At 39.6% G+C, this 26,144-nt stretch overlaps 1 long non-coding RNA gene across 2 annotated transcripts in view; it reads right to left on the bottom strand.

Annotated features, from left to right (window-relative positions):
- LOC129145040 (uncharacterized) overlaps positions 1-22,938 on the bottom strand; it is a 29,702-nt gene extending 6,764 nt beyond the window's left edge. Inside the window, exons 1-4 of one of the 2 annotated variants that reach the window (XR_008550037.1) lie at positions 22,823-22,938; positions 18,251-18,329; positions 17,425-17,488; positions 15,093-16,215 (exon numbers count right to left, since the gene is read on the bottom strand). This is a non-coding gene — a long non-coding RNA (uncharacterized LOC129145040). Of the gene's footprint in view, positions 1-15,092; positions 16,216-17,424; positions 17,489-18,250; positions 18,330-22,822 lie in introns of those variants that run through there. The other variant, XR_008550038.1, reaches the window with a different exon arrangement.
- Between the last annotated feature and the right edge of the window lie 3,206 nt (positions 22,939-26,144).

The following is a 26,144-nucleotide window of genomic DNA, read 5'->3' on the forward strand; positions in this document are numbered from 1 at the left end:
TGAGATGTTACACGTGTATAAATGACCCATTTAAAAGACCTCCTTCAAGGCGCTGATGGGTGGAACTGTTTTAATCTCCTTGAACTTCTCGAGCCAATTTCTCTGTATTACTATCTATAGACTTATCACATGTATAGTTAATGTTTGTGGAGAAAATGAGCTTAATTCTCTTCATATTTTTATAATTAAATCAACATAAAATTATAGTAAAGAAATGTTACCTATCAGACCAACAAGATGTACAAACTTGACATGCAGATGAATATTTTAATAGGTCACTCTGTGGTCTCAATTAAATATTTTAATACATCTATAATACATCCAATCCTTGTCTTTCTTATTAATAAAGTTCTGGAAATTGGTTTAAATAATATGAAAGAAACTTTAGATATGAGACTAAGTCTTCATGACTATACTGCAGTCATTCATTTATAGTGAAATTTAAAAAGCAATGTAAAAGCAAAGATGTACTTTCCTGTGACTTCTACTTTTGAATCTTGAAAAGTTATATGTCTTTCCATTGTTGTGTGAGAATTAGGTAAATAATATTATGTATGTATTTGGGTCTGGCAACTTATACTTTTTAATAAATTTTTTAAAATATGAATTTTAACCTACATGTATGTCCAGAGCATCTTGTACTAAATCAGCTACTTAAAATAAAGAATAAGAAAAGTACATTTCTGTTGGTAAATATTTTTGTTTTCTCTGTATTATTTAGTTTGATCAAATAGATGAACAGGTGCCAGGGAAGTTCTTAATGTACTTTTTTCCAATAAAATTAAAATGCTGAACTGAGAAAAAAATTTAAGACTAACTTGTCTCTAATTTACAAGTCAAAGACAGTAAGAGAGGAAAGGAATTATCCTATCTCCAGCAGAGTTAGCGAATTCAGAGAACAATTAAAATATAAATTGTTTTACCCTCGAAATTTTCTAGTCAATTTTTCTGTATTTCTAGCTGTAGACTTATCACATGTAGAGTTAATGTTTGTGGGAAGAAATGATCTTAATTCTCTTCATATTTTTATAATTAAATCAGCATAAAATTACAGTAAAGATGTTACCTCTCGGACCAACATAATGCCATGATTCGTGTTGAATTTCTTAAAATCTGAGCCAGGAATGGGAGGTGAGGTGAAGCTGATTAGAAGACTTTTCTTTCAGATATGTGAAAGTGTAAATAAAGGTTCTAAAGTGAATCAAAAATGAATGGAGAGAGACAAAAGGGGGAACATGGGAGGTGAGTAGTGCTATAATTATACATTGTTGAGAAAATCAGGATGAGGCTAAAATAAAATAATGGTGCTTTTTTGGTATCTTTAATCTGTAAATTGGGAGGCACAAACTCAAGTATCAGCCCAAAGTGTGTCCCCCCTGGGGTCTTTAAGTGGTTTGTTTTTGTTTGTTTGTTTTAAAGAACAAAGATGGGGTGGAAGATAGACTTGACAAAGGATCAATTTCATTGGCCTTTAGTAAAGTTAGCCTTTGTTAATATGGAGAGAAGAAAAAGACAAAAAGACTTTTCTATGCATGGTTCTAGATGGAGAATATTTTGACAATCAGCCTATAGTTTGTTTGGTTTTTAAGTTAAAGGTTCAGTAAGATTGAGTCTCAGACATGAAATGGAGTCAGTTCAGTCAACCAGAACACCCGTTTTTATAATAGCAATTGAGGCGGAGATTTTTGGTTTAGTCTAAGTATTTGTCTTATTGAGTACAGCTTCACACAAGAAACTCCTAAAACACCAATGCCATCCAAGCAAAAATCAATACAAAATTCTACCCAGTATCATGTTGGACCAATTTTTGTGCCAAGTAGTCATAATTGTATTTATGCTGTGAACTCTGTGAAAGGGGGAGAAACTGGAGAAAATGTAACTGGAGAAATGTACTAGCAACTGATAAACCCCTCCCAACCTCTAGACATAAACATGTCCTCTGAATCCGCACATCAATTGTGTTACATATTTACAGCATTCACTATGCTCTGAATTCCATTCCCTGCTTAATGGAGATTTGTTGAGAGAACTTCAAATCATCCTTGCAACTCCCATGAGGTATCACAAACTTGCTTTGTATTTCATGAAGCTTTTTTAATACTTAAGATTATACATAGTGATAACATAAAAATTTCATTTGGCATGGGGTGGAAGGAAAATCCATTTTGGAGTCAGAGTTTAAACCGTGTCTGTAATTTAAGGTAAAGAATTGTTGGCATGCAGACTGAGGGGTACCCCGGGCCCCTCAAACTTACATACTCTAACAGGTCTAGGCATCCGTGCACACAAAAGCAAAGACTTAGTGTGAAAAATTTTTTAATAGGATTAGCGGGGGTGGGAGGAGCAGAGAAAAGAACAAAAGGTAAATTTCCCAATAAAACACCCAAAGTTACTCATCTCTTGTGGGTAAGTGCCCAGCCAAACAGGGTCAGCCTGAAGTAGGGCTGTGGAGGTCCAAAAGCTAAAATATCTTTGGTGGGGATTATCACAAGGGAGCAAAAAGGCCCTGGCAAGTCTGGGATGAAAGAAGCAAAATCAAAGCACAAATCAAGTTAACAGCTGCCATTGTCAGCCTCCCCAAGTGTCTCTCACCCACATGTCTGCTCCCAGTTCTCAGAGTCCTTAGTGCAAGTCCAAAGCCAAGAAGTAAGCATGCTCTCTTCTCCACGCCTCGCTCTGTGTCTCCAGAGAGCACCTGCCTTCCACTTTTATAGCTTCTCCCGGCCCCTCATTTCTATCCTAGCTCCCAGGAGCGAGCCCAAGGAGGCAGCATGTAAACAGGAGAAGGGACATGGTACCTCCCCCCTTCCCAGAGATGCCTCTGGTCCAGAATCACACCTTGCATAAATGTTTTGAGATTTATGTGAATTGAGGTATGTAGGGTACTAACAGCACCAAGGAGTTGTTCAATAAATGTTAGCTCTGATTAATGTCAATTATGACAAATCCTTCCTAACTTTCTTCCAGCAAAGCAGTGGATTTCTGTAGTCTATCCTCTAAATCTGTCCCCAGATTTCTTTTAGCCATCTCCTCCTTATGCAAAATAAAAGAGCCAAATGCCTATCTTTTGTCCCTAGAATCTAACAATATGCTCTTTCACTGAGTAAGTGGTCAAAAAGAAATCCATTGCCTTTAAACATTTCATTTTTCATTCATAGTTATAAAATATACCTGAGATTAATTTGAAGACAATGGATTGAGAAAATTTTTATTTCAATGATAAAAGGAAGTAATCTACTGATTTTCATCATTTTTTAAAACATCCAATATAATGACTCACTGGGGACCTTTATAATTTGAAAAAAGCCTGGCCCTCAAGCAATTCTGACCTGCCCTTTTAAAGAATTAGTTGGAAAGCATGTGGTGGTTCGGATTAGTATGAAAGAAATCCTTGCCCTTTATGCTTAACAGCTAATAATGGAACCAAAATGCAAATGAACTCAGCACCTGCTTCCATAGGGTGCAGGGATAACTTACCTGAAAACATCTGTTCAAAGAAGAGACTTTCTGGATATTCAACTCATTTAGCCAACAGAAACATAGCCTCTTTTCAGAATCACTGATTCTACTAACTAAAACTCAAGCAGTTTCAACCATGCTCTGATAAATCTTGTCAAAAAGGTTCCTTTGGAACCTCAGGTGGCCTCTGGGTTCATAAAACTTTCTAAACCTTCTCTTCTCCTGAAGTGACCCGGTTGTGATTGTAACAATTGATTTGGTTCATTCTGTTGTCTGCATAAATATGGACATTGGAATTATATGACTTCGATTTTAAGGTCTTTGCAGAAACAAGGCCGGAAATGTTCTCATTTGTATCACCAAGGCACCAGAGTACAATTATGTGTTCAATAAATGTTTCATCATTTAAATTCATTCTAGCACAAACATCAGGAACAATATGTCAATATAGCAGACATTGCTTTAAAAGCTTTTTTGCTCTTCACAATCCCCTCAAGGTATGTACCATGTTGTTCTTATATAAAGGTGAAGAAACGAATGGGCAGAGAAACTGGATGATTTTCCCAGTGAATTACAGCTTGTGAGTGGTTGACTAAGTTTGAACCTATAGAATCAGTACCAGAGTCCATTTTCTCAACCACAGTGTGATATTGCCTCTTGGGACTTCTGCTTCTAGAAATGGTGGGCCATGCTTCAGAGCCACTGCCTCTAGGAAGGAGAGGCAAATGTTTGTGTTAAGCCAATGGAGAGCATCAAAAAATTTTTCAAGGCAGTGAGGATGCTAATGACCAAGATCCTAGAGAAGGGAGGCCCTGAAATCTGAACCCTCTATATCATACCACATTTTCCCAGCATGCATCTGCCAGTTCCAAAGCAGGATGTGAAATGTGCAGAAGCTAAGCAGAGGTTAGCAGAGCTGGGACTAGAAAGTACAAATGTTGGAATTCAGAACCCATCAAAGAGGGCTTTGGTGAACAACGCAGGCTTTCAGCTAGAGTCCCCCGAGCGTTGTCACCTAACAGTGGGGACAAATCAGAAATTGTCAAACCCTCACAAAGAGAATGACTTCCCTTGTGTCATTTCAATCTCAGATTAACTGAAGGTTATTTTCCCATCCCCATCTGCCTGATAGAAGTTAATGTGAATCTTTCCTAGAGGAGAGTAACAAAGTGCAGATCCTCAAATTATCTCAGTGCTTTTTATACAGAATGCCTGATGAGCTGTGAATCCCATTGTGTCTAAGTAAACACTATTCTTTCTCATTTATGTAAGTCAATAAGCCTACTTTTTGCTTAAGCTAGTTTTTATTAGGTTTCACATCATTTGTAAGAGAGACTTAGCTGAGCAAGAGCCTATTAAAAAGATGACTAAGTTGATACCCCAAATCAGTCGGGACCAAAATCCAAGATAACATTTGAGACTTGAAACAGAATTCACAGAAAGTATGTCTAAAGATTCCACAATTCTAAAAAATAAAAAACCTTGACAGTGAAGTGTGAGGAGCTGGTAGAGTGAAGTATAGAAAAGAGAGCTACTGGCATATCCGTAAGTCCTCTTCTAAAGGGGTGGGCTGAGGAGATTCTTCCCCCTTTGATTCAAATCAAGAGCTCTGGAGAGTCTTGGGAGAGCTTGGATGAGTTCTGTGGACATGACAGAAGTCTGACTCTCACTTGAGCAAGGTGAAGGGCAGTGATGCCCCCGGCCCTGCTCTGAAAGTGCAACAAGGTGTGAGAGTAGAGGTTGGCATGATAATTTTCCCCTTTGGGTGGGGAGGTGAGCAATTGGCAGGAGTTCCTAATGGGCTCTGTGTGGGCTATGCACAGAAACTACACCGGGAAAAATGTAGTTTCTCATAGTCAGACAGTAAATAAATTAAGGAAGCAAGGTATCTGTCCACTGCTGTACGCGACTCACAATGATAGAGCTAGATTTGGATACTGGCAACAAAATGACCACTCAAAAAAGAGATGAATGTGAAACAGGAGCCATTGGTGCTTAGCAGTGGGAGTCCCTGCTGGACAAGCACTGCGGACTCCAGCCCAGGACGTTGCAGATGAGTCCATTGCTCTGGAAGGCTCTGGCTTGGCACTTAAAAAGGTGCTTCCTTATTAAATTCCATCGTCACATTTGAAGTGAGTGTTGAGGAGGACGTCTTCCTTGTGAGCTCTACAGATTTTATTTGGTAAGATATTTTTAACGACAGTATGATTGTTTTATAGATGAAATAATGTTTTTTGAAGTCGAGTTCACGGTTACTTTGGCGATACAAATCCCTCACAAACTTAAGTGACCTCTTAGTTGATCTGCTTTCAGTTAGTGCCCCTCGCCTGTAACTACACCCAAAGTTATTTCTGAGACACATTTCTAAATCTCTCTCTTTGTGTACCTGCATTCATCTTTGCTTCTAACTTAGTGACTGCTCCTTTGAGACAACTTAAGTAACCGGCTCAGATGAAAAACAATATTCTTGATGTGATCTTAGCCCCAGGGCTGAGTTCTTTGGTTAATGAGAAGCATTGATACATCTTTTTCCTCTAATTTTTTCCGTCTTATCTCCTACTGTTTTAGGTCCAGAAGCATTTGGTTTTATCCAACACACAGATTTTTCATTTCTTCTTCGCCAGTTATTTCTTCAACTCATTACTTTCTTGTAATGCTGCTAAAAACAGTAACAATTAACAAACACTAAAATTTGGAGTTTTTTTAACCACTCTCCTAAGCTACAGATGCAAAAGGCACGTAGACTGAACTGCATGAGCACACCTGAACGCCAGGGTGACTGACACTTGATTTAGCCACTAACTCTAGTTAAGCATTTGCTAAAATGTCAGTGATCAGCAAAGTTGGCTGTTAGGATGTTTTATTATAATCCCATAAAAAATTTTGATTAAAAAAATCTATGTGTATTGCCTGCATGATTTGTTAGTTTCAATCCACTTCTTAAATCTAAACCCCATTACTCCAGCAGGTGAGAAGGAAAGTGAGTCTGAACAAAGCAGGAGCAGAGAACATTCCGATGGAGAGCAAAGACTTCAACCTAGACACTCACTGGGTAGCTGATTGGATGCAAATGAAAGACCTTGTGAGGGGATGGGAAAGAAATGTCACTGAAAGATGGAAATCCACTCAGGGACACCAGCTGCTTGGTTGCTGAAATGGCACTTGGTTAAAAATAAGAATCTCTCTAATGTGAGATCCTTGAGGACAGGGACTGAGTTTTATTCAAATCTTTGTCTCCAAGGCAGAGTTGTTTTTTTTTTTATTTTATATATTTTTTACATCATTTTTCATTTTTGCATAATGCATGCATTTTCATCAGGTTATAGTGCCCATACAATTCCTACCCCCTTATTTTGACGGTAATCCCTCCTACCCCCATAGTGTGTCTCTCTGGTTTATAGTTGCTTGTTGATTTTGATTTCTACTTTATTATAATTAGCCTTTTTCCTGACCCCTTATTTAGGTTTTCTAAATTCCTGCTATGAGTGAGACTATCCGGTATTTTTCTCTCTTCAAGGCAGAGTTTTTGATAGACTTCCATTGGTATCTATGGATCTCAATCATAAATCACCTTCCTGGAGTTCAGAGTCTTCCCCACAAGTATTGAGAATGACAGGCACAGGGTTAGAACCCAGAGAAGAGCCCGGCTTCCAAATGAACTCTGGGGAGGACCTGTCACCCCAGGACAAGGGTAGATCCTACCAGAAATGCTGGGTCAAATGTCCCCCGGGGACTCAGGAGCCCTACACGCCCATGTTATGATGTTTATGTTCCCTCTCTCCTCACATAATCAGACATGACCTGTCTGCCTTTCTTGGGCTAAGGGTGTCTGAGGTTTCTTCTCTCCCAACTTAAGACCTAAAGATCAGTCCTACAGACCTAGCCATCTACTGAATGTCTTTCCTTGATAATCAGGAAGACTGTCCCAATCTGTGAATCTCAACGTCAGCATTGAATTGGTGTGTACCAGGACTTCCCAAATGGCTGCCTGGGATGGATATATTCTAGGTTGTTTTGGAAACCCTAAGACATTACTCAACTGTCACATTATGCTACAACCTGTTAGGTTTAATGACAAAGAAAGGTGTTTGTTGTATGTTTACAAGATTACAGAAAGAGTGTGTGTGTGTTTTAGCTAATCTTAGTTTTAGCTTTTCCTTTTCATAATTTTCTAGCTCCTAAATTTTCTCTAAGTCTGTATTACATTTTTGAAGGAAAAAAAGTACAATAAATGTGATTAACTTTTTCAAATTAAAAAAAAAAATCATGACACGACAGTTGCTAAAGCTGGTAGATAAATTGCATTGATCTACATGGGTTTTACTTGTAACTGACAAAGAAGTCATCCGATCTATGTGTTCTTTGATTCCTTTGCATTCTAACATGTCCCAGCAACTGTTTATTGGGGGCTTACAGAGATCTGCAGCTTCCCTTCCAACTGGAGAGGAAAATGTTTGCCCTGCTTGGGTGCCCAAGAAGTTCCTCAGTGCAGATAAGTTTAGGCATGGGTGCTGAGGTGACACACACAAGTTGAGTTGTTCCATTTTTTTGAGCTTGGCCTTGAACTGTTCTACCCCTTAGAGTTATTCTTAGAATCGATCTCATGCTCAGGTCAATCATGTTGCAATGAAAAACATGCAACTGAGGAAATTTTCCTCTTTCTAAGTTTTATGACTGAAGTTCAAGTTGAGTTCACAGTATCAGTTGGTGGACATCACTCAATGGAGCTTATTAACTCGGATTATTTTGTCAGCTTGGGTCTCTTCCAAATGGTTTTGCCAAATATTATCAGCACATCATATATTAGAATATGTTATTTCAGCCTCTGCTTAAGTTACTCCCAGGATGTCCTTGAACCCTTCTCTCCTGCGGGTGGTGTAATTTGTAAGAAGATGTGCTCTGAAGAAAGCAATGAAATCACTCCTAGACCTTTTTCCAAGTGAAGTTGAGTAATTATTTCAAACATTGCCAACCATGTGAAAATTATTTCCTTTCTCAGCTGCCAGATATTATCTTTAAATCGAAAGCAATCAGTTTAATGTAAGTCTTATTTAACCTAAATCAATTAAGTTCTAACTAGGTCTACTAAAGCATAAAAGTGCTGAATATTTCATTTTCCTAAGTTCAAAGTATCTCCACCCCTGGATATTTTGAATTAAGAAAATGGGGCATTGAGAAATGACCGACATTACTTATTCTTACTAAAACGAAGAGCTGTGATTATCTTGTCTCCTGCCTGCACCATTTTCCACAATCCTTCCATCACCAAGCAATCAGAGAAAGTTTCTAAAATAGAGATGAGGTCATGTACTTATCCTACTTGCAGTTCCAACGGGCGTCCCATTGCACTGGAGGAAGAGCCCCCCACTCCTTAGCATGTTCCTCAAGGAGCATCTCCCCTTCACTCTGCTTCACTCACTGATGTTTTTCCTGAAATTCCCACACATTGTGTTTGTCCCTTTTTCAGTAACTTTAATATAGCGTTCTCTCCTTTTTGTCTCATGTCTTTGCTTCGCTGCCCTCTTCATCCCACTGCTATCGCATACCTCCAGCAAAAATTACTGGTGGTTTTATTTTTTGTCTGCTCTGTTTACTGCTATAACCTCAACGCTGGGAACAGTGCGTGGAATACAGAAAAACTCAATAAAATGCCATTGGATGAAATAGGTCTCCCCTGCTTCCCTGAGATCAAGCGGCTTTGTCTCTCCTACTCATTGCATTCTATTTCATTTCTTCCCTTTATTTTCTTTATCGCCCTCATTTCCCGGGAAGAGGCTCTCTATTTGTGCAGCTGGTTACTGACAAGTCCCAATGCAGTCGGGGCAAAATACATTAAGTTTTTTATTCACTTATGCTATATGGCATACACCTTTGCTATTCTTCACAGATGTCTTAGATAATAAGCTTCCCAGGAGTTTTTATTATTAAAATGATTCCAATTTCAAAATGGCCATCTCACATGCAGTTCAGAGCTCTCCTGATACTTTCACCTTTCTGGGCTTTAATTCCTCTGGGGTTAGAAGCAGAGACTCAAAAGAAGGAAAAAAACATACTTTTTTTTTAATGGGACCTGGTTGGGAATCTGTTTAATGGCTGTAGCTCTGAACGGGACCACACAGACCAGCCCAACAGACCCTGGAGTCAAAGCCCAGTGCTGGTTCCTCTAAGGCACAGAGGGATGCTCAGGGCCCCACTCATGCGAGCTGGGCCAGGGCTGCTTCATCCATTTGGCTCAACTCCTATCACCAAATTCTTATCTCTAGACTCTCACTGTTGCGTCCCCTGCCTTAGGGGCAGTCCTCTGTGTAAGACACCAGCGAGGTCATTCTCTGGCCACACTCCACTTGACTCTGGATACACTGGCACCCAGACACACCCAGTGACTGGCGCTCAGCAGTGTGGCCACTGCCCTTCTCCTGTCTGTTCCCAATTCTGCCCCCTACTCACGGAGGAACATGGACATAGTGGCAAAACAATGCCAAGACAGTCTGTCTGACAGTAAGCAACATGCTGTCCTCTCGCACCTTCTTGCAGGTACCCCCATCTTTCCCTATTCCCACTTAGCTTCAAGGATTGGGGAGCACCCTCTTCCTTCTTCCATGAGTTCCCCACCAGGCCAGCGACAGGAATCCCCATGGATCTCTTGCCTTCACAGTCCTCACCTTGTACAGAGTGGGCCAGTAGAAGCTCTGGTTCAACAAAGCCTGGGAGAGCTTGCCAGGAGACCCAGGTCAGCAACGAGCAATAGCTTTGTGGTTCTCTCTAGAATAAGGACATCTCTGTCTCTTGTTTTCTCTGGTGCACCCTCATAGCAGTTACGAGACTTGGAGGCATCTCGGTACACTCTGAAACTCTGGCTTTGTTTGTGGGTTTCATATGCCACCTGCCCCACCCGCCACCCCCATTCAGCATGCTTGAGTTTCTTGAAGGCCATGGCTGTGGGGCCGCTGTGTGCCTAGGCTAGTGAGCAGAGAGACACCATTCAGAAGTGTGTTTGTGGAATGACTGACAGACTCGCTGGAATGTTTCAGACACCTTAGGCCACGTAAGCCGTGCCAGGGCCACTAGCAGATCACCCCATCTAGAAGGATTCACATACCCATCTTGTTTTTCAGGACATCTAACTTGACAAAATTCCTTCTACTTTCTGACCAATGAAGTGCTTTTCTATGCATGTGCATTTTAAAGTTGAACTAATTTATTCCCAGATTCATTGCTTTAAAGTGCAAGTTAAAACAACAGGAAAACGGCTTCATTAGCCATTGAACTTAGGGCATGTTATTGTCAATATAGTGAATTCTTATTGTAATGTAATTTGGAGCAATCTTTGAGATGGAAATTTGGACGGATCTTCCAGCACCTCCAAAATGCCCACTCCCTTTCTCCCTTGCAAGCTCTAAGGAACATTCAGACCTGAGGTGGCAGGTAAATATCAGCTACACTGATTGCTCCTTCCTCTCTCTCACCGCACACAGATACCCTCACCATCTTCTTTATTGTAGAAGATAACACGTTTCCTCTCTTACTTATAGTCACAGCTTTAAGTGTAACTGCTCTGCAGACAAGCTGGAAATAAAGTTATGTGTAGAAAACCAAGGGAAACAGTTAAACAGGGTGGAAGGAAAATAAATGATGGCTGAAAAAGAAAGAAAAATGACTGATAAAGAAAAATGACATCAGAAGACAATTTCTAAAAAATGAGCAGGAGCTTTCACTTGGCCTGTGGCACCCCCACAGGCTCAAGGTGAGGGATGGAGATGGAAACAGAAGGGACCCCAGGGTGCACATATGCGCCCCAGGCAAGGAAGCATCACCCCAACAGATCCATCCTCTCCTGATGCCATGAAATGGCTAGTGGTTTATTCTCCCACCTGCAAGCGTGGGGGTACGCATTAAGTGTTTTCATCTAGCAAGTGCTGGGGACTGCTGGCTAGAGGCAGCCACCGTTCTTTTTAAAAAAATAGCTATTTGCAGTTTAAAGTACAAGAGGAATGGCAGTTATTATACCGCCATTATATATTAGTGATTTGTAGTAAATACTAAGGTACAAAGACAGTGCCATGAATTTGTAAGAAACCACACCGACTGCATAAAAGTTAAAAATTCACAGTCCATTTTCATAGTACTGGTTCCTCATTTATTTCCATCAAAACAGTCCCTTCTAATCCCAAACTCACATCCCCCACCTAAGAAAAAAAGGATAGGGTGATTAATCATTTGCCCATATGATTAATAGCAGAGAAATTAAAAACAAATAATAATAAGTTTTAGGCAGTTCTTAATTGAAAAAAACTTTTACAAGTCCAGAGAAAATGGCTGTTTAAAAAAGACATTCAACAAATTGTTTGAAATATGCTTATGTGAACAAAAAGGATAAAGGATAGAATAAAAAATGATCTCATCTGAAATTAGGAAGCAATCCAAGCTCACACTAGAAACTGCAGAATATCTGTTTTGGACGAGATAGCAAGAAGACACTGGGGTTACCTACAGGCAGCAAGCAGAGCTGCAAGTGGGGAGCAGAGGAGATTGGAGGGCCCTACTATTTTTCACTTACTTGGCTGAGTAACAAGAAGCCTGATGTGTGAAGACAGAGAAGCCAAGGGAGTAGAGTTGGCTTGGAGGAAAAATCTGCCCTGAGAGCGCTGGAGATTTGCAGATTCGCCTGAAGTCTTAGCTGAGTGTAGATTAGTGCAAACACGTGAGGAGGCTCTCTGTAAGCCGCGAAACTTTTCTAAAGCCATCATGACCATTTAAAAGTGGGGTGGGTTGGGATGGGTTAGGGTGGGTTAGGGTGGGGCCTGGTGGCGCAAGTGGGGCCTGATGGCACAAGGGGTTAAGACGCAACCTATGAAGCTGTCCGCAGCCACTGCAGCACAAGTTAGATCCCCGCCCAGGGAGCTACCCACATGGCACAGCAGACCTCTCCTGTCTCACCCACTGCTCCCCTCAGCAGTGCATTTCGTCAATCTGCCTGTTCTGTTCCCCACTCTGTCTCTGGCTAATCCTCTCACCCTCCCACACATTTGACCTATATCCTGGTTCTTGTATGCATGAACAAATAAATCTTTAAAAAAGTAAAAAATAAAAGTGACCATTATGCTAAGTGAAGTAAGTCAGAAAGATAATGCTGGGTAGTTTCACTTCTGTGTGGAATGTGGAGAAACCAAACAAAAGGTCAAACAAACACAAACCTTCAGAGCTGACCATAGATCTGAGGCATCCAGGAGGGAGCCGAGGGGAGAAAACAGGGAGGGAAGAGCACAGTGGACCATGCCTGAGGCTCTGGAAGGGGATGTGTGGGCCGGGAGCAATGGGGAGAAGGGGCTGAATGGAGGATTGCTGAGGCTTCGATGGTGGGTGTAGTGGAATAACAAACATTTAGAGGTATAAATCTATACCCGTAAGAGATGTCCTGTGATGTAAATCAACATGACCTCAGTAAGTAAAACTTCACAAAAAATAAAAATAAAAGTTTCCTCTTACTCAGATTCTTAATCTTCTCCTTTAGTATGTAGTAAGGTGGGTGCTGGTGAATTTACAAGCCATTTAGCACAGAAGGGCTGGGACCTTTCTGTAAGCTATTTATTTTATTTCTTTATTGTTGATGTTTTCTTGAAGTAGTGTTGGTTTACACACTGCATGTGTGAGTACAGCTTCATACCCTTGAGTTGTATTATCACAACATCCCCACCACCCAAGCGCCCAACACCCAGACCTCTCCCCCAATACCCATGCCCCTCCCCTTTGGTGACCTCAGTTCCCAGTCAGAATCCAAGGGTTTGTTTTTGTTGGTTTGGTCCATGCCTTTGCTTTGCTCCCTTGTATACCTCGTGTGAGCAAAGTCATTCATGTTCATCTTTGTCCTTCTGACTTATTTCTCTTCAAACTGTACCTTTCAATGGATGCCTTTTTGTCCTATTTTGGGGCAATATACATGAATATTTTTGGTTCCTAACTCAGGGGTGAGAAAAGGAAATTGAGCCTCTCCTAAGCTGCCTTTCATTGCAAGGCAGACACAACCAAACATGAGTGGAAAGCTGGCCCAGCAGGGCCCTGGCAAACACCTGACCTATTATAGACTCGTTTTTATTGTATCGCTGCCCTCCACCCCAGCCTTTAAATTGTAAGCATCACATGGATAGGTATTTTCTTTCATTTGCTGCTGTGACTACAGGACTCAGAACACCATAAACACTAGATTTTTATAAGTACTGACTGAAAGAAAGTTGGAACTTGCAAAACTATATCCTGTTTAGACAACCGTTGCTCAAAGGGTCTCCTAAACCCCAGATTTTACTGTCAGAAATCCAATAGACCCACCCTGGTGTGCAAGACTGAAGGTCAGAGCAGAAATTAAGACTGTGTAAAGGGACATAATTAGGACGACAGCAGCAAGAGTTAACATTTTCCAAGCAAAAATTCCTGTTATATTCAATAGCTCTAGAATTTATATAACCTTGGCTATGACAGGCATCTTCAGAATGATAGCTAGCATTTGCATAAAACGCTAGAGGCCACAAAGCTTTTATTATTTCATTTGGTTTGGTGTTGACAAAAACCATGTAAAAGACATAAAAATGTTTTCTCAGTTTTTCTAATGAGGGAACCAAACTTCTGAGAGTTTCAATGACTTTTCAGTGACACCGCTGGTAGCTGGGCTGAACCTTGGTCTTTGTCAGGGCCAGCAAGTGTCACGCCTTAAAAACTGGTGACGCTGTCACTCCCACCAGAATAGGAAATGTCATCACCTGCTTTTAAGGGTCCTGTAGGCAGCTGATTTGTGTTTATCCTAAATAGCATACCTGCCCGGGCAATATTTTGTGATGTTTCTGGCTGGCTTTCTTGTTTTTATACATCTGCAGTTGAAAATGAATGCCATAGATCTTCTGGGCAAAGAACACAGTCTATCTCACTTCTTATATCTCTTAACATTCATTTACAACTCTCTGCCTTTCTAGGAAAGAAGATAGTACTTCACCCACTTGCAAAATGGACTTGCTTTTGATGACTAGTAATTTTTTCTCTTTTACATATTTTAAAGGTAGAAACATAAAAATTCATATCCACAAAAATGAAAATTGCATAGCATCCCCACAAAGAGATGACATTGTCACATTAAAATTTTGTGTATGTACCTCCATCTGTATATACGATGTATGACACACACATCTTATAATACATTGTTCCATAATTTTTTCTGAATTGTTTTTTATTATATAGAAATATTATCTTGTGATTTGAACATCTAGAAGTCAATAAGGATTTTAAAAGCATTTTAAATTTGTAGATAAGTTATTACCAACAATAATATACAAATTTATGATTGTTTTTCTGTAGCAAATAAATAATAACCCAAAACTCACATATTAAAATAAACAGAAAATGTCAATGCAGAAAATCCAAAAGAATTGAACAAAATACCCTAGGAAGTTTATAAAATGCAAATTTAATATACAAATCAACACTTTCCTATAGACCAGCAATGAAAAAGTGAAATTTAAAATTAAAAACACAATGCCATGTACATTGGTGCCCAAGAAAATTAAATACTTATGAATCTTACAAAATATACAAAGTCTATATACTATATTTGATACATATATCATATAATATATGAGGATATACATATATATAATTTTTGTTGTTGTTTTCCTTGTTGTTGGAGTTACACCCCTAGATACAACTTTGTGGTAGATGTCATGTAGCTAATGTTTTAAGTATTTTATGGTTTCAGTTCTTATATCCAAATCTTGAGTTTATTTAGAATTAATTTTTTGTTATGGAGTTAAATATGGATCACAATGGTATACTACACAGCTGTTAAAAAGGATGAAATAGTGCCTTTGGGACAAAGTTGATGGATTTCAAGGTGATTATGCTATCTTAGTGAAAAACATATTGGCAAAGTAAACAAAACAAATCTTAGTGAAATATATACTGGTTACCAGAGGGAACAGGAGAGAGGGACGAGGGCATTGACATGGGAGGCCTGGTGAGGAGTGAATGAGACATGTCTACCTAACACGGAGTAAAAATCTAACCTCAAAGTTATATAGACATGTAAACAACTGATACCTTTAATTAAAGAAAAAAAGGGCTGAGCAAAGTTTCAACCCAAATCTGTTTAACTCAAAAGTCCACAGGATCCTAACACAGGCTGACTGAGGACGGTCAACAAAAAATCAAATTAGACTGGCAATGTAAAAATCTGAATTTCTGGCAAAGACATGTTCTTTCATTTAGCTTTCAGAAAAGGCAGAACTGGAATATAACACACAACTCCAACTCAGTTTCAGAGTTCTGATAGGAACAACATAAAACAACCATTATAGGCCAAGTATGAAAGAAAATGAGAAAAATTGATTTTCAGAGCTATTTATTTTCACCTAGAGATGGAACTGATATTAAACTCTTATTTATTTTGGGCAAGAAATCAGATATATTGCCATGATATGTATCTGATGATCCCCATGGCACTGGGAATGTATTTCAGTGTAAACAGAATAATTCTGAACTCGATTTAAAGAAAAAACACTTTTAAAGAACTACCTGTAATGAAGAAATACTAATAGTTCTTCTCTGGTTTCTTTCCTTCCTACTGATTAATGAGCATTTTTACATTTTTCAGAAATGAAAGTGATTTCTACAGGGCTCCTCTTGCTCGTGTGTTATATCTCTTAGTGCTGCTGTGAGGATTCACCGTGGTGAAACACATCTCCTTTGCATGGTGTGGGTCACACTTGAATCACTGGGCTTGAAAAAGAAGAGAGAATTTTACTGTGGGCTGAAGATAGCTCATATTTTTCTCTTGGGAGGATAAATGTTTCAGAAGTAAAAAATGAATGAGTGTGAGAAAAGGGTAAAGGAAAAATACTTCTTTTGTTGTTAATATGTAAGCAAGTAAAATAAATCCTATCCTGAAAGATCAATAATAAAGTGAATTCTGCTGTCTCTAAGGCACACTTTCCAAGAATAAGACCTTAAAAATGTATGTGAAAATAAAAAAAGTAAACCTTTTGAAAGTAACCAAAAAATAAAAAAGATTTGCTTTCACATATGTCAAAATATATTATAAAACTTTATTAACTGGAACTAGGTAGGATATTAGAAATCAAAAAAAAAGTTGATCAGAGAAGAACCTGGCAACAAACCCATACATATATGAATCAAGGGTATTGAAACAAGTGACTATTTGTATGGGGAAAAAGTCAACTAGGTACTCTACATCTTATAAAGGAAACTGTGTAGATAGATCACTGTTTGAAATTTTAAAAAGAAAGGGAAGGGGAAAGAGAGGGAAGCAGGGAAGGAAATTTCAAAGTTATTCAATGAAGGTATAATCATACACAAGTCTTAAAGGCTCACACACACACACACACACACACACGCACGCACACAGTATCAGTGCCTCTACTTCAGCGCAGGTGCATTTATTCTGGAAAGTACTCTCTCTTTTCTTCCTTCTTAGTGGCATCCAGTTCTGTCTTTCCCAGCTACTTCACCGTCCCATCTCCTCCCTCAAACATCCGATTTTACTTGAAGTAAGGAAGGGAGAGTCGCATAAGACAATTGGTGATAAAAAAGCAATTCTTTCTCTGACCCTGTTTCCATCATATAATACAGAGCACCATATGTAACATATAAAATATAAACAGCAGTTTCATAAAGTACCTCAAGAATTTCAGAACAGAACTTTTTCTGTGTGCAAAACTATGTGGAGTCATACTTCACAATTTCTAAGACCCCCTGCTTTGAAGTCAGAGTCCTTTCTCCACTTCTGCATCTCCCCTCCAAGAATTCCAGAGAATATCTGACATTCTAGACAGATCTGATTCACCCCACATTCCAGAAGGTCTAGTCCAATTCTCACATGGGTTTCCTCTTCCTAGAGAACAGATACATGTCTAGAATTTGCTTTTACAATAACATTGTCTTAAAACAAATAAAATAACATTGACTTACCAGATTCATTCTTTTTTTTCTTTTTTTCTCAGAAGAGTAAGAAGGTCATGATCATATTTCTTACCTAAATATTAGTTGAAGAGGAAATGAAGTATCAAATGACAAAATTTTCAGGGGTCAAGGTAGGGGTTTGTGTAGAAATTAGAGAATATGTAATCATATTTCCACCCAACTTTGTGAATCCAGAATCAATCTATTTAAGTAGAGTCAGAGCATCCATTTCATTTGGAAGCTTGGGCATAGATGTATGACTTGGATGAAATTCACATTATACTTTGACTCTGAAGCCACATAATGCAAACTGTTTCCCCAAAGCAAGAGAGTGTCAAACCACAAATTTCACAAAGCAAGACCTTTCTCTATGCCCAGAAAGTCTTTGTGTTACTGTCACCATTTCCTACCTTCCCACAGAGAAATTAAAATTGGAAATGGTGTAAAATTATTCAAAATTACTTGAAGTCAAGCCTCATTTTTTTAGCACTTGAAACTGAGTGTTGGCTATTTGGCAAGATGAGTTCCACTGATGTTGGTGTTTTGTTGTATGGATCACGTGGTGAGTTTTTGCCTAGTGACCTAATACATTGGTCTTCATTAATGTACTTAATCTACAATTCCCCCCTTGTCCCAAAATTCATATATTTAATAAACCCTGCTCAGTCGACCCAGGGGTGGGGAGAGCCACCACATCCATTTGGCAGGCCAGCCAGCCCTTATCTCCTTCCCTCCCTGGGGCCCCTCCATGTGCCCTTCACTAAGAGATGAAACAACTTGGAAACTGAAAGATAAGAGGGTATCAGAATGACTTCTCGAGCAAGAACATACTTACCCGCTTTAAGTAACAGTTTTGTCTCCTTCCTCTCCTGCTGGAACTCTCCATGCAGTCGGGTCTATTTTATGGCAAGTGGCTTGGAGAGAAAAAAAGAAACTAGTTGATTGATATAGCTAAAAACTTCAGAAGTAGATCTAGCTTCAGGCATGTTAGGATTCAGGAGATCAAATGAAGGTGTTCTTATTGTGGAGTCCCCAACACAGGGCTGCTGCTTTCACTCAGAGGTCCTACACCTGAAGGGCACAAAGCACAATCTGACATCCCTCAGCTGAGCAAGCTGAGGGAAGCAGCAACCCTCCTCCCATATCCCTCCCCCCACAAAGGTATCTAGCAAGGCACTTTGGTCAGTCCAGCGGGCCAAAATATTTGAACAAAATGAAAGGCAGAACTACTAGTCCTTTGGTCTACTCCTCCTGTTTAAATAGGATGCTGGGGCAGTTTAACCCAAGACCCAATTGAGTTGTTCCAACAGGATGCTCTGGAAATTTACCTAGAATGTCTTAACTTAAGATTGGAAATTATATTTTCTTCATCCTTATGACTTTTATAGGTAATGCAATACTTGGAACAAAACAAACATTCAATAAAATGTGTCAATGGTAAGTAAATTATCAATTGAGCAAATGCGATCACTTTTAAATTGGAAATCAGGACTTTCCATTTTTGTGATGAAGTTGCTTGTTGCAGTTCATTTCTCATGCCAAGAATAATAAGAAAAGCCAACTAAAATTCAAAAGGAAAAAAAAATGATTTGTTTGAAGGCATTGGAGAGCTTCCAAGGCACAGAGAAGTTGAGGAGTCAAGATCCCAGTGAGAAGGCAAATGCAGAATTGAGAAATGACTTCTGAAAGCCACTTCCCCTCAGGGGAGGTATAGGCTGAGAAGATAAGGTTCCTTAGCCACTACTACAAAAGCAGATAAACTAAACAAGTGTTTTTTAACCTCACAAGCCTGGGGAGACAAAAAATAGATTTCAGTGTTGTCAAGGCAAGGAAACTATTGGAATAATCTGGGGAAAATGGCAAGGAAACTTCTAGAACAGACTAGATAAATGGCAGTCCATGTCCTATGTCATGAAACATTTGCTAGACCTGCCATGTGAGTGACTTGAAGATAAAGAATGTACCTCATGAATTTTTTAATCTGATTTCAGGGAGAATATTAAAAAATATTTTGAAAATATCAGCTGACTCAGAAGGCACTACAAGAAAGATGACTTAGAGGCGAACACACACAGTTTACAAAGAGAATTTTGGGGGAATAGAGAGACCAGTGCTTGTTAGGATCTTATCCCTCAGCCCACAAAGAGATTCTCAAATGAAGACAAGACATCAAGGTAAATATAAAATTGAGGCTGTGGCCCTGAGACTTTTGTTAATACCTTTCAAAGAATTACATCAGTGCCTAATAGGTGCTCTCAGTTGGACAAAAGAAATTTTGGGAAAATTTAGGGAGTTGTCTCTCAAAAACTCAACACACCCAAAGGAGCAGTGGTTAAGTGTAAACCGCATCAGACTCTCTCTCTCTCTTTCTCTCTCTCACCAGTTTTTTAAATTTTCCTCCCTCTAGGGTTTGCAAATGTCCCAAGTCATGGCCCAGACCCAGGTAGGAATCAGGAATGGTTCCTCATTTCTATCACACGGAACTGTGCCCTCTTGTAAACGCGTCCTGGAGATGTCAGAGAGCCCTGGTGGGGACCTAGTTGGAACCTGCTTTAAATCTTTTCAAATCAATGTAAATCACTATGTTAACAAACCAACAGCAGCAAGGGCAAGTGGTCCTGGGATTATAATCTGAGAACGGAGATTGAAATAGTCAAGACATTCCAAATACAGGGGCGGGCGGTGGCTGAAAGAAAGCCAGAGAAAAAGGCACTTCTCAGGAGCGTGTCTCAGAAGGTTGAGGATGGAGTCTGAATAATTCACTTTATCACTTGCGAAGGTAACAGGCGTGCACAGAGGCAGAGCAGCCCTCGCTGTGGCCCGCATGCCATAATCTTTGATAATCGAATACTTTCATTTCCCAAGAGCAACACCTGGTTTCACAATTACTGGCAACACCACCAGTTGAATGACAGACCGCCTCCTCTGAACTCACTTGAAAAACTCTGTTTTGATCTCTACAGCCAGAGGCAACACTTAATAAGTTTCAAACACAACAAGCTCCTGAGACTCCAGTTTTTCTCTTTCTTGTTTAGAAAAACAAGGATGAGATAAAAATAAATATAAAAACCCTACCAGGGAAATAGTTAGATTTCTGGCTCAGAATATTTAAAAATGCTTAATATAAATAATACTTAATTATAAAAACAAAAAAATCACAAGGGTGGGCAAAAGAAACTCCCCATCCAGAGTTCCTTTTACACTGGCTCCCTAGACTGAGAATTTAAGATGCTATCAAGCCAACTTCTATCCTAAATAAATAATTTCAAAGTAATTATTTTCATTACTGAGATCCTATACATTATTACTTAAAATAAAAATATTTGGGGGATGGAAAGCATCTTATAAACAGTATGTGTTATGAGCTCATATTTGAATACACTTTTTTTTGAAAGTCTAATGTCATTGAGACAGAACCAATTCTATTCTTATTAAGTTGAAGACACTTCAGCAATTAATTGACCAAAACAAAGATTAAATCTAAGCAAAAGGAAAATCAATCTTCCGTGATAGCTGAGAGATTATAGACGGGAAACAGTTTCTTTTTTCACCAAGTGTTTTAAATCAACCCATATCTGGCTGATAATTAAGAGGGACTATTGAATGGGAATCACCAAATGATATTCTGAAATTGAATGAGTGGGATTATTCTCTAACATTATTATTTAAGTTAATATAATCTTTATCTCTAAAGGAACGCTAAAAGGCAATGAGAAATCCCAGACTGCATACAAAAAAAAGGTACTGAAAGAACTTCCAATGTCCATATAAAATATATCTAAACCAAGATAGTGGTAAGTGTTGCTTGTTTATTTTGAGCAGGGATGATAATCAAAATATTAAACAATTTTGACCACACAGAATCAGCCAATCAGGATGAATCCTGACTGCTTAATGTAACAGATCAGTCAGTGAAATATCAGTCTTGGTTTTCAATAAAATTTTATAAGCAATAAGAGGCCATCTTTTATCTTTTTCCCCCTAAACACTTTCTTATTACTTGAAAGGGTAAAAGTACACGTTCTTTAACTGGTGAGAGGTGTTCTACTATCAAAATGTTACAAACAAATGGGGCATTTCTGGTTTGCTGGCGAGTTGTTTAATGTGAGTTAATTGACATCATTTTGTAAGAGGTAGACTTGACAAAAATGTTTTGACATCTCTACAAAGAGCGAAAGATCTATGAATAGTGACCCCAGCACCCTCTCTGGAAACAACAGCTCCCTGAAAAAATGGCATACTTCCCCTGGGGATGCACCAGCCTTCAATACACTTCTAAGGAGCCTGCTTCTTGCAGATGGACACCTGACTTTGGAACCCATGTAGTGTTCAATTAGTCAAACAGAGAAGAGCCTCAAGCTTTCCATGACTTAAGTCATAATTAGAGTTCCTCTGTCCCAGATGTCCTACCATAACTAATCAAACTGCCTGCCGAAGTCAGAAGAGCCTTGTAGATAAATAAGTGACTTGGATATGAATATAAATAGCATGAACGGGTTGCCTACCAGACATCAGGGTAGGGAATATTTTAAGATTTTACAAAAGAATGGTTTCTTCCCATGTCATTTCCTTACAATTTGCCACAATGTGGCAAGTAATAATCCCTTTACAAGGGATTATTATTCCAAACCCAGTGCCTCTAAATCACAATAGGAATTAGATTTCAGATGAACAATATCATGGCTTCTAAAATTTCAGTGAAAAACTTAGACTTATTTTATCTTGCTAATAAAGACCTTATTTTAGCTGTAGTTAGCTAAAGTGAGAGACACAAAGTGAGTGTGCCTTGAATCCTTTTGTGACTCAGAAACATGTTTATAAAATCCTCATATTATGATCTGACATATTTCACTAGGCAAAAAGAGTCTAAAACACTTCCAACCACAGCAGTTGATTACTATTGATTGAACAATGTATGGAAGAGGGATGCAGAACCCAGCTGATGTGCAGCCATGTCAAATAAAACTCATTTCCTTTTTCCAGCAGAATGCTAGATTAGCAGATTGAGGGAATGTGGCTTTGTAGTCAATCTGTTACAGGGCAGAGAGAGGGGCACACCAGGCCCCACAAACCTGCCTGTTCTAGATAGTTTCTGCCATCCACCACATCAACAAAAAACATGAGACTTTAATGGGAAGGAACTTTAGTACAACTAGGAAACAAGACAGGAAAGGCAAAGAATCTAGTTTCTAAATCAAGCACTCAAAGTCACCCGTCCCCTCGTGGGTAAAAGTCCATCCAAATGGGATTGGCCCAGAGCAAGGCCCCAAAGCCTGCCACAAGTCTAAAGCATCTTCCAGTGGGGACCCAGAGAAAAGGCTCAGAAACAACCAGACAAGTGTGGAAGGAAAAGAGCAAAATCAAAATCAAGACAAAAACCACCATTGTCACTCCCCACGGGTCTCACCCACATCTGTGTCACCCGTCCACGACCAAGAGGCCAGCGCAGTTTCTTCACGTGTCTCTCAACTCCATGTGCCTCCTCCATGTCTCCTTCTGGCTCCATCCTGCTTCCTTCCTTCCTCAGTCTCCTCTGCAGCTTCTCTCCCTGCTCAGCTCCACCCTCCTTTTGGGTGGGGCAGGAAACCTGGAACCTTCCCCTTCCCTGGGGAGCACCCTGTTACATATCTACAAACAATAGGTCTTTACATAAGCTTTTCCATCATATTTTTGTGAAGCAAATGGAGGAATAAGAGCTAAGTGATAGTACACTTATAAAGACTTTATTTTTTCCTTAAAACTGACTCTCCAGTGTTCTCTTCCTCTATCTGTGATGCCACCATTTACCCCCAGATACCTAAGCTAGATATCTTGACATCATCCTGATTCCTTTTTCTCCTTCACCCACGTTCCATCTCTACCATTTCTAATTCAACCTCCTTTCTTCATCCTCATTGCTGCTTCTCCCATAGGAGTGCCCTACTACAACAACTGCATGACTCTTCGTAGCCTTCAATCTGCATTTAAATCCCTCTCCCCAAGAAGACCAGGTTGATTATCTAAAATAAAGGTCACTCTATGGCACTATTCTATATAAATTTCATCAGTGATTCCCCATTCTAAGCCCTCAAAGATCATGGGTTAGAGAATAGATTCAGGATCCAGGATGCAGGCCAAGGAAGTGGCTTCCTTTGCATACATGAACTCTATTCTGTATGGGCAGGAAAGAGCAATAAAAGTCTATTGGAAAACTAGCAATAAACCAGAATCAGAAAGATTCACAAAACCCTTTCATTTAAATCTGGATATGTTTTGTGTAGAAATGGAAATTCTCCAGGTACATAGAGAGGTGTGGAAATAATTGTAAGACTATAGTTATATTTGTTCTGTAAACTTCGTCCAAGAAATCAAACTAGGATCCACATTTATTTGAGAACCAAATTTTGACTATTTTAAGAAACAACTTTCAATGCTCAGAATGAAATAAGACTATTCAAAGAAAGGGATGCATTTCTTATTGTTGAAAGTATTCAAACAGGGACTGGACAATTTACTTGCCTGGCTAGAGTTATTATACAAATCTGTAATAATTCAATTTCGAGAATATTGATAAACTACTCAAGCTCTTCCTCCTGGCAAGTACAGAGGAACTGAGAAGACATAAAGACAAAATGGCAACCTTACAGCATTCTGGCCCCTACATGGAAAAGATGCACCAAGAGCCATTTTGAGCTCACACCTGTGGAGCTGGGAGTCAGGATCCCTCCACCCCCCATAATGATCCTCCCAGAGTCTGAAGGTAGCACACCTGTGGCCAAGTGTATGTCAAGTGAGGTTTCTGAAGCCCAGGAGAAAGTTCCAGCTTTCATGCCAAAGATAAACTTCTTTCATACTCTGATGTACGTGCAATTGCCTACCAGCTCCTCTGATAAGGCAACTCTATTGAAGAAAATCCTAGAAGCAAAAATGCAGGGGCAGACAGATTTGAGGAGAATGCAGTGAAGGAAACATGGTGATTCAGATTCTTGCACATCTTGCTCTCCACTCTCCAACACACCACATGTGGAGAATCTGTCTTTTCTCAATGTGAACTTTGACGGAAAGGGGGAGGAGGTGGTTTTGATGAGTTTTCTGGAGCCTTCCCTTCAGAAATTCAGACAGAGGGAAAGTCTCTCTCACTACACCTAATGGTAAAATGTCAACACATCACCTTCAATGTCATTTCTAAAACACCCGGCGGTGTGTGGACTCTAATGGAATGTTAATATCAGGTAAAATCAAAAAAGAGAGTTTGCCGATGGTCACATAGCGTGAAGAAATATAGTCATTAATCCATTTTCCATTCTTAGTTCTGTTAATCAGCTTCCCTTGAATCTCCCATGCATAATAACTCTCATTTGCATCTCTTCTAAGTGTGTTTTCAAATTGTATGGCTCATTTCATGGTCATTCTAACAGCAATTACAATGTTCTGTGATTAACACAGCTTAATGTTCGCTGAGACTCTATAATAATTATGCCAGTCAGTGATAAGTGAATTACCCTGGTAGGCACCTAAGAACATAATGGCGCTAAATAACCTTCCCCGGCCACCCACATAGCGGAGCTCTCCCTCCCAGAGCAGAGACTGCATTTGAGCCCCTCTCCAGGCCTCTGAAAGAAGTTGTTCAGAGCAGTCTGAAATAACACCTTTTGATTGTCTCATTGGTTTTTAAATACTGATGACTTGAAGGAATTCAACATGATCAGCCTCCAACCCACATTTCCCCCATATTATATGTCATGTCCTGCACGATCTTCTTCTGGCCGGTAACTCATCTTGAACAACTATGTAGCCACAGCTCACAGCCAATTGGACCACGGTTTTAAGCCCCCTATTTTTCCATGGCAGGTGAACTCCTGCGATTATTTTAAATCAATTAAAATTATAATGCATATGAGATAAGGTTTATGCATACCCACAGAAGAATCCCATGTCTGCCTTGTTCCTGTAGACCACATTGTTTATCCAGAACAGTGTGGGGGGGAGGAAGAGCAGGAAAGTGCAAATAAATCCAGAGGTCTCAGCAGCCACACCATGCACGAGTAAAAGAGCACCTGCTTTGATTTTCCACAGGACCAGCTGCCCGATACAATCTTTCTTGTCCTCATTTTCTGCTCTTTGCTTTGATTCCAGTTTCTGTCCTCTCTAGGAAGAAAGAAATTCCACCAAGCCTAGCATCTTTTGAAACTGAGGTGGTCCTCTCCTGTTTCTGCTCATCTTGCAAGGACAGCAAAGCAAGCTCATACAAATGAAACAAAAGAATAAAAGTACCCCTACTCATTTTAAGTGAAGAAAAAATAAGTTTATCACAACTTGATAAATTGAGATTCAGAGCACAGGCGCGGAAGAGAGTTCGCTGTCCTCCAGGAGACCAGCATTGCCCAGACAGAAAAATAGCCGCGGAAGACAAATTGAGAAGCTGGCTCATGGTTAGATGGGCGGCACTCAGATGTTCGGGCTACTCAGTTTTGTTGCAGTTCAGGACTCCAATTCAGAGGACACCATGAGCCAGCAGAAAGCAACTGATCAGACTCTACCTACCGGCATTTTCACTATTTTTCTTTGTTCCTCAAACCCATAAATATCACCCAAAGCCCCATCCTTAGAGGGACAGGTTTGATGCTGGGCTCCAGCCTCCTGCCAGGTGACCTCGCATTAAACTGGTTCTTTTCTCAAAAGCAGGTGACATGGTTATTGGTTTCTGCGCCATTGGACAGTGGGCTCAATTTCAGCAATGCTTTCAGCTT

Source organism: Talpa occidentalis, unplaced genomic scaffold (genome assembly GCF_014898055.3).
Source record: "Talpa occidentalis isolate TD23 unplaced genomic scaffold, MPIMG_talOcc4v2.1 talOcc4.8, whole genome shotgun sequence".
Taxonomy (NCBI): Eukaryota; Metazoa; Chordata; class Mammalia; order Eulipotyphla; family Talpidae; genus Talpa; species Talpa occidentalis.